At 46.7% G+C, this 18,332-nt stretch overlaps 1 long non-coding RNA gene across 2 annotated transcripts; it reads left to right on the forward strand.

Annotated features, from left to right (window-relative positions):
• Positions 1–5,166: 5,166 nt before the first annotated feature.
• On the forward strand, positions 5,167–15,936 carry LOC128330420 (uncharacterized). 2 transcript variants are annotated; one of them, XR_008310078.1, is made up of 3 exons: positions 5,167–5,553; positions 13,286–13,429; positions 15,162–15,936. It is a non-coding gene; the product is annotated as an uncharacterized LOC128330420 (long non-coding RNA). The 2 variants fall into 2 exon arrangements; XR_008310079.1 differs by lacking the exon at positions 5,167–5,553 and adding an exon at positions 6,450–6,526.
• The last annotated feature ends 2,396 nt before the right edge of the window (positions 15,937–18,332 follow it).

The following is an 18,332-nucleotide window of genomic DNA, read 5'->3' on the forward strand; positions in this document are numbered from 1 at the left end:
CACGCCATCTATTTCCACCCTATTGTTGCATGTGCCTCACTTTCCTGAGTGGTGAGAAGTCCCACCACTCTGATAAGCTTTTCTTCTACCTGCATGACAACCTGCACCTGCTGAAATTCCCTCTTCTGTGCTTCTATTAAAGGTGCAGGAAACTTGTCCTCTTATCCATATATGGCAGCCCTAGGGCAGCTTTATTGGATTTTGGCTTCCTTTGGAGGTGAAATCACTGGAAGCTTATAGTATCTTGCAGTCTTTGGTTCATTTATAAATATGCAGATTGAGCATCAGCTGGAGACAAACAGCAGTACACTTCTACAAGCCAGCAAAAGGTCACATCAGTTTCCCAGAGAGACACAGAGAGAGAGGCCCTATGCCTTCAGCTGCTGGTTCTCACACAGACTTGTTTAGTAATCTGTGTAACAAAAAGAGTTGGCAAACCAGTAAGCATTGCCCAACCTCACAACATTATGTATCAACACAAAACAGCAGTTTTAAGATAACGCTCCAGAGCCACTACCTGTTTTTCTCAAATTGCTCATTCTCAGAGTGTGGGACCTAATAGCACTGTAACTCTTTTACCCATCCTTGCTCCGATACCTTTAACAGACCACATATCTGCAAACATTAGCAGTAGGCAGCAATATTGTGGAAAACTTCACCTGCTAAACAAGCTGATATGAAGGGCACAGTAATAGACAAGGTTGTTCCCCCCGCCCCCACCAGGTCAGCTGGCATCCCGGTGCCTGCCAAGCTCCTCAGGTGTTTCAGGACATCCCAGAAAGTTTTTTGCCTGATAGAGCTCAAGTGTACAGTCTGATGGAGCCAAACAGAGGGGGACCCTTTCAGTCAGCTACAGATGCTGCTAAGTAAAGAGAACTGAAGTTTTTCTTGGCTCTTCTCATAGGCCTGATACAGCAACTTTTTCCCCTTCACACCACTCTCATTCCTGAAGAGGATGCAGTTCCAGCTGAGAATGTATTTTCGGTTCTTAATGCTATGTCATGCCTCAGAGAACCCTGGCTTTCATTTACAGGAATTAATGTAGGGAGGATACCAGCCCCACTGTGTTTTGGACAAGAGCAGCTGAGGATTCCTGGGGTCTTCCTAGAAACAAGGTGTGCCCCCTGCGATCATCCCAGCTGCTCTCTGACATTTCATTCTCCTTTCATACTGAGCAGGATTGTGGCTAGCCCCTGGGGGCTTCCTTCCTTCTGGTGTCTAGGTCATCATCTGAATTAATAGGAGCCTAATGCTCTGGACTGAAATATACACATCTGCTGATTAGAAATTATTCATTAAGTGTGTGTGTGTGCAGAGGAATTTGTTGTGTCTTTATGGGAGCCCGTTTGCATTGTGCAACACAGGCTCTAACATAGTGGTATCAATCACCTCATTTGTTACAAACTGGGTTGAATCTGGAAGATATTAAAGTGGGTGCGGAGGGCAGATGAGAGGGTGGTGCTAAATCCTTCCTCTGCTCATGTTTTCTGGAAGACACCTTCCAACAGACACTTTTCTCCCCCATGGGAACTTTCTTAGAGCCCAGCCAGGAAAATAGCAGCTGGAAGCGAGGGACTCAAGTGGTGGAAGGATTAGACACTCTATCCCATTCAACCCCTCCATATGAAACCTGCTTTATATCTGTTGCATGCCCTATCTGGTTGGACCATCTAACTAGACAGGAGGACATTGAACAGGTATAATATCAAGGAATGTATGTAAACAGGAAATGGTGCAGCAGAGATCTAATTGTTAGCGAAATTTGAATGTGGGAAATGTGGTCCAATTCTTTTTTTTTTTAATTTAACCTTGTATTGATCTAGGATACATCTGCATGGAGATTTTGAAAGGGCTTGGAGGTGCATATGACTGCTTGTTTAACAGGCATGTTTCTTCGCAAGAAACAGGTGTGTCTGTATATGATTGCATGCTTAATTCCAGCAACATGAAGATTTAATTACAGCCAATGTTCTTAAGTGCTTGTTTGCTTCTACATAATTCTCCTGTCTTCCTGAGCTTGAGCAATTAAACATCCACTAATAGCTAGTAGGTGAAATAAGGCCAATTGACATGCCCATATTGATGTATTGCAAGTGTGGGTTGTGTGGATTCTTAGCACAGTTCAGCGCATGTTGAAATGATCATGCGATTTCTTGAACACATGCTTGGCTACCAAAAGCAATAACCAGTCTGAGTTCTGCTCATGATTTGATGTTTTTTGTAAGGATTCATGCCTGCAGTGAGTTCAATACAGGATAGCCAGACCAGCAAAGAACCCTCTAACAGCAATAGGTTAGAGCAGGTGGTGATAACTCCTGACCCCTGTAAAAGCTTCTGGTTAGGCTTACTCCAAGGTCTGAGTAACAAATACTGAGATTGACTTAATTTATTTATTAATTTTTATACCGCCCTTCCTAATTTGGCTCAGGGCAGTTTACAAGCAAAACAAAAACAGTTAAAATCATCAACAATAAAAACAAAATTTTAAAATACCATAAAACAATCAGTTAAAAAACAATTTTAAAACCCTAAAAAAACCCAGTACATTAAAAACCCCTTACAACTATTTAAAAGCCCTGGAAGGCCAGGCCAAACAGATAAGTCTTAAGGGCCCTCCTGAAGGGCAATAAAGAGTTCAAATTACGGGTTTCTGCAGGGAGCGCATTCCACAGCCCAGGAGCAGCGACAGAGAAGGCCCGCCTCTGAGTCGCCACCACAGTTACAGTCTTTATTACAGGTTGCAACCAACCAACAGAAATACAAGGATAAAAATATAATTTATGATCCTGGGGGAAAAAAATTCATTGCTGTTCTCTGCCACACAGTTGTGTGGGCCTTATTTCTTTTGGCTCTTTTGCCCAGGATCTTGCAGGAGTGACTAGTTCTGGGGGGACAACTAGTCTGGGGAAACAAAGGGGTGGCAAAGGCCATTAGAGGGGAGTAAGGAGTGTGCTATAAATTAAATACTTAAAGAGGTATTAATGTTGCTAGTTTATTTATAAGAATACTCAAGATTAAATGCACCAGGCAGCAGAACAACAAATGAAGAAGTACTTCAAATAGCAAAAACACATAAACAAATAATACAGACAATCAAGAGATGTAAACTAGAGTATTGTGGACATATCCTCAGAGGAGTCAATTATCAAATACCACAACTAACTCTAGAAGGAAAGCTAGCAGGAAAACGTTCAAGAGGAAGGAGGAAGAAGGGATGGATGGATGACCTGAAAGAATGGCTAGAAATGGACACAGAAGATATCATCCATGATTCTAGGGACCACCATCTATGGCTTTTGCTGGTCGCCAATCCCCCATTTGGAGAAGGAACATGAAAAGAGAGAGAGTTTATTTATCTTATTAATGAAGCTTGCTTGACATTTTCACACTTATTCAGAAAATGGGCCAGATTCCTCTTAAGAATCTGTCTTTTTGGATTGTCAAACCTTCCAGTCTGCTTTCCAGGCTAGTTTTCTCTTCCTGTCCAAGATCATGTGGCTGGAAAGACTGGAATGGGTCAGCTGAAATTTTCAGGGGAGATGACCCTGCACACATGGTTTCACCCAGCCCATTCTGGCCAGGAAGGAAGCTTACAGTTCAGCCTGGCTCCTTGGAGGCTGAAAGAGTCTCCTACCTACCTAGCTGCACTCACAGAATTCTGCTACTTGTTCTGGGGTAGAGGCATGGGCGTAGCATTCATTGGACAAGGGGGGGCATTTGTCCCCAGGCCCAGAGGGTCAAGGGGCCCATAAGGCTCAGGGTGCGCCCTGCCACCACTGCCCTTTCAGTGCTGGGTGGTGCTGGTGCCCTGCAGCTGGGGTGCGTGCGTGTGATGAGATGAAGCAGGCTGGGGCTTCCTTCCTCCCCCACAACGCTTCCTCCTCCCAGGAGGATGGCCACAGTGGACTGCCCCTTGCCGCCCTTGCCACTGCTCCTCCCACTGGCTGCCGCAGCCATGTGAGAGCCACTGGAGGAGTGGCTGCCCGCCCCTGATCCACCACAGCCCCCGGTGGAAGAGGATGGTGACTCCCAGTGGCGCTGCACCCAGTTCTGCAACAATGAGTCAGTGCCGCTGCTGGCCACAGTGGCAGCCACCCTGCAGATCCCGCTCTTCACCAAACCTCAGTGCCCCCTCCCCGCCAGGAACGGCTCGGTGGCGGGCAACAGCCACCATGGTGGCAGTGGCTGCAAGAATGGACTCTGTTGGACTCTGATTGTGCTATGCCCATTGAGGTGACGGAGGTAATGTCTTGTGATGATGTGGATAGGGTTCTCTGTGGTATGATTTCGGCGTCTTGTTCATTTGATCCTTGCCCTTCCTGGTTGATTTGTTTGACCGGGAGGGGGTGAGGTCCTGGGTCCAGGAGCTAGTGAATTCATCACTCAGGGAGGGAGAGGTTCCCCTAGCTTTGAAAGAAGCAGTGGTCCACCCTCTCCTGAAGTCTTCTTCCCTGGACCCAGAGATATTAGATAATTTTAGACCTAGCTCTAACCTTCCCTTTTTGGGGAAGGTTTTGGAGAAAGTTGTTGCTCCCTGGATGGGGTTGTGCTCCTCTTGAAAGAGCAGGCGCATGACTTGGGGGTCATCAATGCCATGGTCTGGCTGCTTATGGGCAGCAGAAAATATAATCATGTTTCACCTTTGCTGAGGTCACTGCATTGGCTGCCAGTTCACTTCCAGGTCCAATTCAACGTGCTGGTTATCCTCTATAATAAAAGCCTTGAGCGTGATCCCGTGTCCTTTTCCGGCCCTTGTCTTTCTTGGCTGTTCTGCCCAGAATGGCCGAGAAAGATACGGCCGTCCAGACACAGGTGGCCATGTTGAGCAACAGCAGGGGGACCGGGAGGACAGAGGCGGCAGCGGGGGAACCGGGAGGGCTGAGGCGGCAGCGGGGGAACCGGGAGAGCAGCGGGGAACAAAAAAAAAAAACCCCGGCAGGGAGAAAAGTAAAGAGTAAAAAGACGGGCCTGTGGGGGGACCGGGAGAGCAGAGACGGCAATGGCGGGAAGCGGCAAAACAGGAACCGGGGAGAACTTTGGGTGGCGGAGGCAGCGGAACTCTCCGCCCGGCCGCCCACAGTGACGAGCAAGCGGCAAAGCGGGAACCGGGGAGAACTCTGGGCGGCAGTGGCAGCGGAACTCTCCGCCCGGCTGCCCGACAAAAAAAAAAAAAAAAGGAAAGGAGGGCGAGAGAGAGGGAGAAGGAATAAAGAAAACAATACCCCACTCCACACAACAAAAGGCAAGAGAAAGAAAAAAGACAGAAAGAAGTGAAAAAAGGTGGAAGAAAGGAAGGAAAAGAGAGAGAGGGAGAGAGAGAAAAGGAAGGAAAGGAAAGAGAGGAAGAGAGAGAGAGAGAAAAGGAGGGCAAGAGAAAGGGAGAAGGAATAAAGGACAACAACAACAACAACAACAACAAAGGAAGTAGCGCCTGATATTTTAACGGGCTTAAAAATACTAGTCACCTATAAAACCCTTCAGGGTTTGGCACCTGTGTACCTTCAGGACCGCCTCTCCTATTCAACTTCAACCCACCCTGTGAGGTTGTCTCAGGTGAGCCTTCTCAGAGTTCTGGGCCCAGAGGAGGTATGTGGGGCCCAGGCTCGTGGGAGGGCCTTCTCTGTTGCACTCCCTCCTTATGGAACACTCTGCCTCCTGAGATTCGTAATGCCCCCTCTCTTCTGTCCTTTAAGAAGCTCCTTAATCCTTACGGTAGATGAGTGGTTATTAAAATTATGGGAATATGCCTCTATGGCTAAGGTTACTGCTTATTTACAGAATACTTCAGATAAAACATTTCTATTTGGGAGCCTTTCATAATTTACAATTTAGCACACCCTCATCCAAGATTTGTTTTTTCTTTCTAGAATACACGGTGAATTAAAGTGGCATTTCTGTGTTTGTTTGTTTGTTTAATGTTTGTTTATTTGGTTGTTTGTTTTACAATTCTTGGCAAGGATGGTTTTGTGTGGGTGGGTGTTTTTCGGAAGGTGGAGAACAGAGAGCTGCTGAACCTCCCAATTGATGTATTTAATTATGAGATGACTAAGAACTGCTAATTATTATGTTACTTTTATCTTTTTTCCCCTTTCGATGTCTCTTTTCTATTTCTGTTATTTTGTTGGAAAATAATAAAAAAGATATATTTTTAAAAAGAAGCTCTTGAAAACCTATCTATTTTGCCAGGCTTTTAATTTGTGTGTGTGTGTGTTGGGGGTGTATGTCTTTTTCTTTCTTTTTTTCTTCCCCCCTTCTTCTCTTGTCTTCACTGTTGTTTTAATTTATGAAAAGGCAGTCAATAAATTTGCTAAATAAATAAATAAATAAGACTGGGACTGGCCCTGTGGTGAAAAACGGGGGGGGGGGTGTTGGGGGGGGTTAGGTTGCCCCGCCCCTTGCATCTGACATCAGATGCAGGGGGCGTGGCCTGGGGTGAGTGAGCTTTGCATGTGTGATGGAAGCCCCCTGGCTGCACTTTGTCTCCCAGGCAGCCACCAGGAAGCTCTTCACACCTCTGGGTAGAGGAGTGAGTGAATGATGTTTCTTTAAACAACGGAGGGCATTTTAAATAATTAGTTCAAACTATAGGGCCATTATATACCATGACTGCACTGTGTAACACTTTGCTGTACAGTTTCAGTCTGGATGAGGCTGCGAAAAGGGGAGTAGAAAACATTTTGTGGGGAGTACCCACTACCCCTTGTAGTCATCTCTGGGATCTTGGTAAGAGCTAGGTATGAGAACTTTCCCCCCCTTCTGCTCCTGCTCACGGGCTTTCTGAATTATTCACCATGAGCACCAATTGCCACTTTGCTTGCCAGGTGTGACTTAAACAGCAATGTGGAAAGCCTTGGCTTGTGCTTGTAGGAGACAATTCAGGTGACCTGCCCACTATACTTGTAGGTGGCTAAGGACAGGGGTGAAAAACTGCCAAGCATGACTGCTGCTGGTTAAGTAAATCAGTGCTGGGGGCACGCTAAATGTGAGTTCAGCAGAGCGCTGGTCGGGTGTTGAAGCAGACATATGCTAGTCCTCAACATAGGCCAAACTGCACAGATGGATCCACTCAGTCTGCATCCCCAGTGTGCAAATTTGGTCTTGTGAACTGGCCTGGATAATGGCAGAATTTAAATGCTGATTGCAGAGATGATGCAAAGAAGGATGCTAATGGAGTTTTGTCTGTATTGTGGTGTTGCTGCATTTTTAGGCAAGGAGTGTGTGTACTAGTTCAGTGGGCAGGAAATTGCTATCTTTTTCCCTCTGAGGGATTGTCTCTAGAAAGATAGCTTTGGAGTTGAATGGTCAGGTCAGGGGCGTAACAAGGCTGGAGTGGGCCCAGAGAAAAAATTTTAAAATGGGCCCCTCACTGATACACACACACTTCACAATATACAGTCATGTGACTTGCCTCTGGGGGCCCCCTCGAGGTGTGGGGGCCCCCAGGCAGCCGCCTCCCCTTGCCTAATAGTAGTTACGCCCCTGGTAGATGAATGCTTTCTTATTCCTGTGAACAGATATTCTCTGGCATTTTTGCCATGGAAAAATCCAGTATCTTGGTTCACCTCATGTTTGTCTCAGACTGGATATGCCGATACATGCACTCTAAGAAGTGGGTGACATACACAGTTTTCTTTAATCTGGAACAATGAGTCTTGCTTTGGAGTAAGAGTTCTAAGTTGTTATTGAGTAAGGAAAACTCTGAGGCTCTCCACATGAGCAGTATGAAGAACCTGCAGGGCTTGTGCGGGGAGAGTGGACTTGACCTGCTAATCCCTGCACACGAGCATTCTGCCCTCCCTGGGCGGCCAGATTGGCTGCCCATACGATTACTGGTAGGGAGGACGGTGGGGATCAGGGGCTGTCTGGCCCCTGGAAGTCCCAGCATGCCCCACACGAGTGTGCAGGATATTCTGGGGGGACCCCCGACTCCGGGAGGCTTGCTGCAGCCTCCTGCTTGGGGTTCTACATGCAAGTCACCGCTAGGGTTGCCAACATTTCATTGCCAGAAGGAGGGACACAAGTTTGTGGGGGCTGGCTGGGGGTGGTGGGGCTGGGAGGTGTATGCTGTGGTAATCAAGAGCCTGAGTATCATTGATGTATATGTGATTGAATTATATGCTATTGAAAAAATGAGGGACAAATGAGGGACAAATGCTGTCCCTATAGGGACCAACATTTCACCCCTGAAATGAAGGGCATCCTGCATAATGAGGGACAGTTGGCAACCATAGTCGCCACGCCGTCTCATGATCGAAAAACCAGGGTTAGTGGAGCACTCGCTCCGCTAACCTCACTTTAGAGGAGGGCTACTTTTGGCAGGCTAGCCACCATTGAACCACTGGGCTTGCGGGTGAGCCTGGTAGTTCTCACAATGGGGGAAATCCGGACTGTGCTCCCTTAGCCCTGTTTTCCCCCATTGTGAGAATAGTCTCTCTGTATGTCACCCAATGTTCACAATGGTGCTCCTTGGATTGTGGGAATTCGTTGCAAGAAGTATGAAGCAGAGATGGTGCATTGTTACAGCTTCCTTGTGTTTATCTACTGCAGGGGTAGGCAACCTTGGCTCTCCAGCTGTTGAACTACAACTCCCTTAATCCTCAGCTATATATTGTGATTGGGCATGATGGGAGTTGTAGTTCAACAACAGCTGGAGATCCAAGGCTGAACTACCTTGGGGTGGTTCAAGTTTGAACTACCCCAATCTACTCATGTCTGGAAGTGCACATCTCCCCTTTCTCATACTTTACAAGTTTCTCACTCGTGTCATTAACCTTCCAGGATGGTCTCCAGGAATCAGTATCGATCTCCAGGAGACTATTGAAAGCATTCCTGGATATTTTGATGGCTTGGTATTGTGAAAAAATATTTGGGAAAGAAGTCCCCAGGATTAGCTTCAGTCAAAGTTCACAACCCTGTTCCCCTTTGGTATAAATGGAGAAAATCCTCCTGGTTCCATAAAGGGTGAACCAGCCCTCAGAAGACAAGCAAATTAATTCAACCATATATTCCCATGTTCACCAATAGGTGGCATTACATCCTACCAATTTTTGTCATGTTGTGAGCTGGTGAAGCTGCTATGGTATATTGTTCATTTATTAAGTGTTGGGCTTACGTCATCTTATCCCAGTGCAGAGAGGGTCCCTCCGGTAGGGATTTCCGGTAGGGATTTCCTCGCAGCAGCCGTTGGCAACTGTTAGAGCCAGAGAGCTGCCAGATTATTAGATTTATCTGTTCCAAGATACCAAAGAGTTCCAGCTGGGAACTCATCATAGAGGGTGCTATGGGGCCTGCATCACATCCTTGAATGGCTGCTCCCGCTTTGCTTTTGTCATTGATACAGAAGTTAAGGAGCCACCTTAAATCCATCTAGCATTGCACTGTTGACCTGCCTGGCAGCAGATCTCAAACCCATTACTGTGGGGTCTCGGGAAGGAGTCTTTCCCAGCCATACTACAATCCTTTGTAATGAGAAATACTAGCGATTGTGATGCAAACATATGGACTCTGGGGCCTAACTCTGACCCCTTCCTCCATTGTACTGCAAATCCACAGCTCATTCTGTGCAATCTTGTTGTTTTATAGAAACATGAGAAGCTGCCTTATACTGAGTCAGCCCATTGGCTTATGGAGCTCAGGATTGTCTACACTGACTGGCAGTGGCTCTCCAAGGTTTCAGGCAGGAATCCTTTTCAGCCCTACCTGGAAATGCCAGGGTATGAACCGAGGACCACCTGCATGCAAAACAGATGTTCTACCACTGCGCTATGGCTCCATCCCTTAAGGGGAACACCTCACAGCAGACAGTGGTCACCCTCTCCCCCCCCAAAAAAAAACCCCAGGGGGAAGAAGGGCATCCTGCCGTCTTGCTGGCAATGCCCCAATGATCTGATGCCTGAGGTGGCTGCCTCGCCTTGCCTCATGGAACACAGTCCCTGGTGCTGTGTGCAAGAGCTAACCTATAATGGCAAGGAAAATGAAATCATTCTGGGGGTGGGAATTAGGAGTCCAAGAAATGGATGTCTTGGACTCTGTTTGGATTCTGAAAGGCAAAGATGGGTTCAAGGAAGGGGATGAGGATCCATTATTCCTTGTTTGTAGAGAGCGAAAACAGGACCTAGGAGCCAGGACTATTGGGTCCCAGAGAAGGGGGGGGGAGCGCTCTGTGTGTGTGTGTGTGTGTGTGTGTGTGTGTGTGTAGTATTCCTATCTTAAAGCATAGCTATCCTCTCCCTAGTTTTGCAGGGGTTCCGCCCCCCACCCCCATTTCATTCATTCATTTGCTATCTAACCTCTTTGTCTGGCTTGTCTTGGGAACTGAGTGCACAGTTGGACTACCGTTCAGGTGTGGGGAAGGGGAGGAGGAGTGTGTGTGTGTAGTGAAAGCGGGGGGGGGATGGGTGGGTTGTGCAGAAGGAATGATGGAATGGGAAAAGCCTGCAAACACGCAACGATCCAGGGACCTCCGGATGCTGCCTATTGCTAAGCAGAAGGGAGGGCTTTTCAAGGAGTCTTTCACTCAGGAGACATACCCACAGCACACACACACACACAGTCTATTTTTATCCGCTCTCCTGCCTGAATGAGCAGAATCCCTTCTCCTTGCTGACATCCAATTTAGCAGTATCCCTGCTGGCTCAGCACGTGAGGGGGAAACCGAATGCCGGAGCTATTTTCAACCCCCATAAATATTCATCTCCTTCAGGCAGGCAGCCTTTTTTTTTTTTTTCTGTGTAGGAAACCAGGCAGTGGTGGAGGAGGAGGGAGTGGATGGGGGATGCCGGGATTTCTGTTAACACTTGCTATCAAAAGGAGGGAGGGGGCTGCTATTCTCTTTGCTCTGACATCCCCAGCTCTTTCGAGGAAGGAGAAGATGATACAAAGCTTTTGGTTCATTTCCCTTCACTCAGGCAGCATCCTGACTCCTCTCCTCGCTGTAGCCCAGTGGAAGAATAGAAGCTTAGCATACAGAAAGGCTCAGGTTCGATTCCTAGCCGCTATGAACGATGCCTGCCTAGGAAGGTTGGTTGTGCTATTGAGTCGGTGTTGACTCCTGGCGACCACAGAACCGTGTGGTTTTCTTGGTAGAATACAGGAGTGGTTTACCATTGCCTTCTCCTGCACAGTATGAGATGATGCCTTTCAGCACCTTCATATACGGTATTGCTGCTGCCCGATGTAGGAGTTTCCCATATTCTGGGAAACACACCAGCAGGGATTCGAACCAACAGCCTCCTGCTCTCTAGGCTGGTTGCTCCCCCACTGCGCCATTAGGTGGCTGCTGTTAAATCAGTGTAGGGAGTAGTGAGCTAGAGGGACCAATGGTCTGACTCAGCATAAGGCAGCTTCATATTGTCATAGTAATACAAGGGCATGATAGGGCCATCGCTCAGAGGCAGAGCATTTGCTTTGCATGCAGAAGGAGAAGGTCAAAGTTTCAATCCCTGACATTGCCAGCATAGCCTGGGGGGAAACTCCTGTCTGAAGCCCTGGAGAGCTGTAGTCATTAATGAGCAAGATGGACCCATGGTAGCTTCCTATGTACTGCCAATCTTCAATTGTAAGGACCTTGGGAGCAGGGACCTTTCTGCTTAGGGAACTCTGTAAAGCATCATGTGCACAAATAAGAATAAGGATGGACTGGAAAGGATCATAAGAATGTTATTTCTCCTTCAGGTTGCATGTGCACCACGTAAGGATGCATACTCAGAATTTAAGTATCATAGAATTCAATGTGGCTTATTCCCTAGTAAGGGTACATAGGGACTGCAACCTTAGGATGCAATGCTGTACTTACTTACTTAGGGTGTAAGCCCCATGGAGCGTAGAAGGCCAGTTAGCACTGCATAAATATGCATGTGATTGGAAGTTGCTTAATCAGCTAAACTGATTAAAAATTGGCCCCCATGTTTTTTAACAATTTAAGTTTTTTTTTTTTTTTAAGTTTGCAATTCAAGTACTTATCAACACTTCAGGTGGCAGATGCCATTATAGGAACATAGGAACTTCCCTTATACCAAATCAGACCATTGGTCCATCTAGCTCAGTATTGTCCACACAGACTGGCAGCGGCTAGGGGTGTGCATGGAACCAGGAAGCCCGGTTTGGTTTGAACAGAACAAGACTCGGGCCCAGTTCGGTTTCGTGCATATTGACCTGGGCCCCAGTCACAACCCAGGCATGCAAATGGCCAGTGCACAAGTGTGGCAGCCTTCAAAATGGCCACTGTGAAGAGGCAGAGGGCTGGAAAGGCCCGTAAATGGGCCGAACCACCCTAAAAAGACCAGGGAGAGGCCAGCGGGGGGGGGGCGCGGGGACTGTTGGAGACTCCCCTGCGATCATGGCAGCACCCCCCTGGAGGCTGCCGGACTGGGTGGTAAGTTTAATTTAAACAACAAAAACAAAACTAGAACCCCCAAGCTGGCCTGGGGAAATTGGCTCGAAGTTCAGCCTAACCGAACTGAACCAGGCCCTGTTGGGCTTGAGGGTGAGCCATTGAACAGGCCCGGTTCAGTGATGAACCAGCTTGAGCTTGAGCTGGTTTGCACAACCTTAGCAGTGGCTTCTCCAAGGTTGCAGGCAGAAGTCTTTCTAAGTCCTATCTTGGAGATGCCAGGGAGGAAACTTGGAACCTTCTGCCCAGAGCGGCCCCTTCCTCTGAGGGGAATATCTTACAGTGCTCTCATATGCCTTCCATACAAATGTAAACCAGAGCAGACTCTACTTAGCAAAGGGGACAATTCATTCTTGCTACCACAAGACCAGCTTTCCTCCCAAGTCTCCCATTTCTCACACACATCCCGGAACATTTTTTCTAAAAGATGGCACCTGCTATAGCAAACATGCATAATCTAAAAACCAACAAAGAAAGCTCTCTTCTCCAGAACTACTGTTGCCTTATTCATATATAAATATATTCAGATTTAAACAATTGATTAATTAGAACTCATGCAATTAGAACTTTTAAAACTAGGTGACAGCCCCAATCATCTATTGATCGTCCTGATCTAAAATATTAACAAGTTGTGTTTGTATGGGTTTTTCCTCTCCTTAGTATGTAAGATTTGATTTTTATTATATGCCCAATTTTGTATAATGGCAAACTGTTATATTACAATAAAATTCTATCCACCCATCCCACTCAGGTGTGTGCAACTTAGCAAAAATCTCACTTGCTTGCCAAACATTTGGTGACATAAAATAACAAAGCTTTGCAAACCCAGTTATGAAAACATAATGACAGCAAGGGTTGGCCATCCTTACAAGACTGATTTGTCTTCTGTTATAGAACAAGGTATGGAAGTATGGAGGAATACAGAGGTATGGAGGAATACAATGTATGGAGGAATACTGAGACCCAGAAACTTGCCCAAGGCCACTCAGGAAATTTGTGGCAGAAATGGTGGTAGTCCAAGACTTCTGTGTGTCTGAGGTAAGATGCCAAATACCACCCCTCTTTCACACACTCTCCTTACCCTCTTTCTCTCTCTTTTTAAAGTGGGGGCAGGAGGAGGACATCTTGCTGTCTAACTGGTGCCCCAATAATCTGCTGCTTGAGGCAACTGCCTCACCTTGCCCCATAGAAGGGCCGCCCCAGGCAGAAATGACAATGAAAAGAAGGCCCTTGTGCCAATCCTTGCAGTGACATTGCAGATTTCTCACCACTTGATCAGCATCTCCCAGTTCCTCAAGCCCTCCCTTACAGGAAGGCCCGTTGTTTTTCTCCCTGCATGCTTTCTTGCCCACCCCTCAGCCCCCTGCCCTAAAGGTCACTGCTGCTTCAGCTGCTGCTTTGTAGTCTGGGTCAATATTCGTTTCTATATTTAGCCGGAGCTGCTTCAGCGACATCGACTATTTATAAACCTCCCTGCCAGCCTCCCACACACTCCCACCCTGTCTGAATGCAGAATGAGGGGACTCCTCAGCTGCTGGGAAAGGTGTGCGGCACAATCATACCGCACTGCAGCCTTGCTTGGCGGGGGTGGGAGGGGAAGGAAAGGGGGAGACTGATTTATCTGTGGGTGGCTGCAGAGGGCTTCCTGAGCTCCATAAAGAAGGTGGTCATCGAGGAAAGCGGATGCTTTTAGCTCACTGTAATTAACAGGTAGGGGAAGGGTGATGCAAACATAAGGACGTGTGGAGGGGACAGAGCAAATGATAAAATTGCCTTTGGAGGGAGAGAAATTCAAGCCTGACAGAAGAAAGCAGTCCAAGGAAACAGAAATTCAGACGATAGCTTTGCATTTCTGGCCTTATGAATCAATTGATGGATGCAGGCAGACGCAGTTGGGATATCTTCTTACGAATTGCTATCTAGAGATGCATGATTAAGTACTTGGTGGATGTGTGCAGAGCAAAATGGAAGGAAAGCTGCAGGGAAAAGTGGCATCAAGAGACCCTCAGTGTTCCAGTTAAGTCTGCAATAATTCCAACCTCCTCAGACTTTCTCTGGAACCGCACCATTAATCTTCTGTCACGTATTAAAAGAGAATTGTGTAGAGCTTAAAGAAGACCACTAGTAAAAGCAATATTGGCCCAGGAACTGAAACCTATAAGGGGGAAGTTGGAGCAAATAGTCCCTTCTGCTATTCCAGTGATGAGCAATACACTTTCACATAGGGGTGGTCCTCTCATGAGGCAAGGTGAGGTGGTTGCCTCAGATGGCAGATCATTGGGGCGGCAAGATGTCCTCTTTTGTGGTCATTAGAGTAGCTCTTTGGGACAGATCTGACCCTTGAAAACTTTGCAAGGAGAACTTCTCCTCATACTCCTTGAAAAGCTTGCAGGAAGCATGGAGAGAGAAGAGGAGACTGCTGACAACTTCCCTCCTTTTCTGCTATGCTACTTTCAAAGCTTGCAGTGGTTGAGTTTGGAAGGGAGCTGGCCCCTACCAAAGCCTTGAGGCAAGGCAGCATCTAGTGCCTGGCCTTGGGCACCACAATACCTAGGGCTGCCCCTGACCTTGGACACATTAAACTGCCCTTAAATCCACTGCATACCATCTTTGCACGCATATTTATATTCCAACGTTGAACCAAAAAATACTCTTAAATCAGTTTACGTGACAAACTATGAGAAAATTAATTATTAATTTTTAAAATAGTTACGTTGTGCCTTAAATGTGCTGTTGGGTACCATCCAGCTTTGTTATTTTGTTCTTGCAGATAACCCTGGTGGCTATTTTAGGTCTCTTTGGAAAATGGCACTGCCTCTATGACTTCAAAGGGGAAAGTGACTGTCACCCAGAACCCCACTACAACGTCTTCAAGGGATTTCCTGTATGGTCTCCTGTTTGGATAACCAGCCCATGTTGCCCTTTCTGGGGACCAAGAGTTACATAACACTACTCTTTGACTCCCACCATCTCGGTCATTAAAGGAAGTCTGAGCTCACGTCAGCAGGGGCATGACGGTTCTTACCTCCTTTTTCCTGGCATTCTCCTGTTGGATCACAGAAGTGTTTGGGCAAGATCTTTTCCTGTGACCTCTGGGGGCAGATTTTACCCTTTTCCTCTTATGTCTCGCTACTGTGTCCACAGAGGGAACAGCACTGTATTCTCACGGAAATACCTTCCTTCCAATGCCTCCTTGTTTCATAAGAACAGGGACTCCTTGCTGAAGAAAGCATTGAGGACATTCCAAGTGAGTATCATGAGAGAGGTTACCTTTACTTTTTGAGAAAGGAAAGCTTTCAGACTAGGTCTTCTGATCCACTGAGCAAAACACAGCCCAACAGGCACATACAGTGGTCCACCTGTCCATCAAAGGCCCTCCTGTTATTGCTGCTGCCTTTCCCTGGGACTTCAGAAATGGGGTGCAGGTTTGTATGCGTATCTCAAGCACCTCTCGGGCCAAAAGCCAAGCTGGTGCATTCCACTTGGTGCATTCTAAGTTGTGTCTGCCTGCTTCAGACCATTCTCCATTCTAAAGGACTGCAGTAGGGTTCATAATTTCTAACCGGTTGTGCTCAAATGATCCTGTCACAGCTGCTGCATGTGGATTGGTTCATTCACAGTGCTTAACCTCAAGCAACAATTTTTTTGTCTGCATGTCTTTTAGGACCACAAATATATTTTGGCCTTCAGAGAACACTGCAGCCATCCAGAGTATTTCAGTTTATCCTCTTCACACCTTCAAAATTCATCAAATTATAAAAGCTGTGGAGAGAGAAGGATTTATTTCTCCCTTGGTCATAAAATTAGTAATATTAAAATTTTAGTAAAATTAGCAGGACCAAAGCATGAGGCACAAAAAGGATATGTTATTAAGGCCCAGAGGTTCCTGGTAACATGCAACCTCTGGGTCCTGTCTAGGCTGTAATCCCATTACCATGGGGGGGGGGGAATGAGGCTAAATTGTAGTTCATGACTGACAATGTGTATGCAAGCTTGTTCTCTTGTAACTATGACTCTATATGGGATGCCCAGATCTTTTCAGATTTGCTGAGCTGCAGGCTCAGGCCCTCTTTTCAGGAAGGGAATTGTGGCTGGGTGGGAGAGAGATCCCGTAGAGGTAACTTTGAGAGGCAGAGAGAAGTGTGCCTCCCTATGTGAGATGCTCTCCTTGGTATCCCCAAAAGTACAAGTCTCAGAGTTCCTGCTAGCATGGCCTAGGCAGAAGAAGACAAAAATGTGTGGCATTTGACTGGTCACAGGATGAAGGTACAAGCATTGTAATACAACAACAAATACTTATATACTGCGTTTCAACAAACGTTCCCAAAGCGGCTTATATAAAGAAGAATGAATGAATGAATGAATGAATGATTTAATTAATAAGATGGATTCCCTGTCCCCTAAAGGCTCACAATCTAAAAAGAAACATAAGACAGACACCGGCAACAGTCACTGCAGGGGTACTGTGCTGGGGATGGATAGGGCCAGTTGCACTCCCCCTTCTAAATAAAGAGAATCACCACAATAAAAAGGTGCCTTTTTGCCCGGTTCGCAGGGGTAATAAACAGAGACACCCATCATAATCAGTCAGGACTTTGGGAGCCAGAACTGCTGATAAGGTTTTAAGTATGGCTGGTGGCCCACTAATGAGGCTGGGTGAGGCAGCTGCTTCAGGAGGCAGATTGTCAGAGGCAAGCAGATTGCCTGCTGGCTGCTTCCACCTGCCCACTGCCTCCTCCAAACCTCAACTGATGGCAGTGTGAGCCATCATGATAACCTGCTCCTGCCTCTGGCTTTTCAAAAGCCAAGGAAAGGGAGTAGAAGAGGAAGTAAGGAGATCAGAGTGTTGCTCTAGGTCAGGGGTAGGCAACCTTGGCTCTCTAGCTGATGTTGAACAACAACTCCTATCATCTCCAGCTACAAAATTGTGGTTGGGAATGATGGGAGTTGTAGTTCAACAATAACTGGAAGGCAAGGTTGTCTACCCCTGCTCTAGGCCAACACTCTACATAAGAACGTAGGAACAGCCCTGCTGGATCAGGCCCAAGTCCAGCATCGTGTTTCACACAGTGGCCCACCAGATGCTGCTAGGAAGCCCTCAGGCAGGAGCTGAGGGTGTGCCCTCTTTCCTGCTGTTACTCCCCTGCAACTGGTATTCAGAGGCATCTTGTCTCTGAGGCTGGAGGTGGTCTGTAGCCCTCAGACTATTAGCCGTTGATAGACCTCTCCTCCATGAAGTTATCCAACCCCCCCTTAAAGCCATCTAGGTTGTTTGCTGTCACCACATCTTGTGGCAGAGAATTGCACAAGTTGATATGCATTGCATGAAAAAGTACTTCATTTTTTTGGTCCTAAATTTCTTGGCAATCAATTTCATGGTATGACCCCTGGTTCTAGTGTTGCGCGCGGGAGAGAGAAATTTCTCTCTATCCATTTTCTCCATACCATGCATGATTTTATAGACCTCTATCATGTCTCCCCAGCCACAGTCATCTTTTTTCTAAACTAAAAAGCCTTGCCTCATAAGAAAGGTGCTCTAGGCCCTTGATCATCTTGGTTGCCCTCTTCTACTCTATTCACTTCCCTTTCTGCTCTCTTCCTTTGGCTTTTATTTATTATTTATTAATCAGATTTGTACACCACCCTAAACTTTCGTCTCTGGGCGGTTAGCAATAGCATAAAACAAATTAAAAAATATACAAAAACTTAAAAGAATTTAACGATTTAGAAATCACCTACACATTTAAACCTTAAGATTTTAAAGAACTGAAAAAGCTTTGGTGAAGAGGTGGGTTTTCAAATGCTTTCTAAAAATTGTCAGAGATGGGGAGGATCATATCTCAGTAGAGAGCGCATTCTACAGTCTTGGAGTAGCAACCAAGAAAGCCAGTATCCGTGTGGCCACCAGCCGAGCTGGCGGCAGCTGGAGACGGATCTCTCC

This window comes from Hemicordylus capensis, chromosome 6 (genome assembly GCF_027244095.1).
Source record: "Hemicordylus capensis ecotype Gifberg chromosome 6, rHemCap1.1.pri, whole genome shotgun sequence".
NCBI lineage: Eukaryota > Metazoa > Chordata > Lepidosauria > Squamata > Cordylidae > Hemicordylus > Hemicordylus capensis.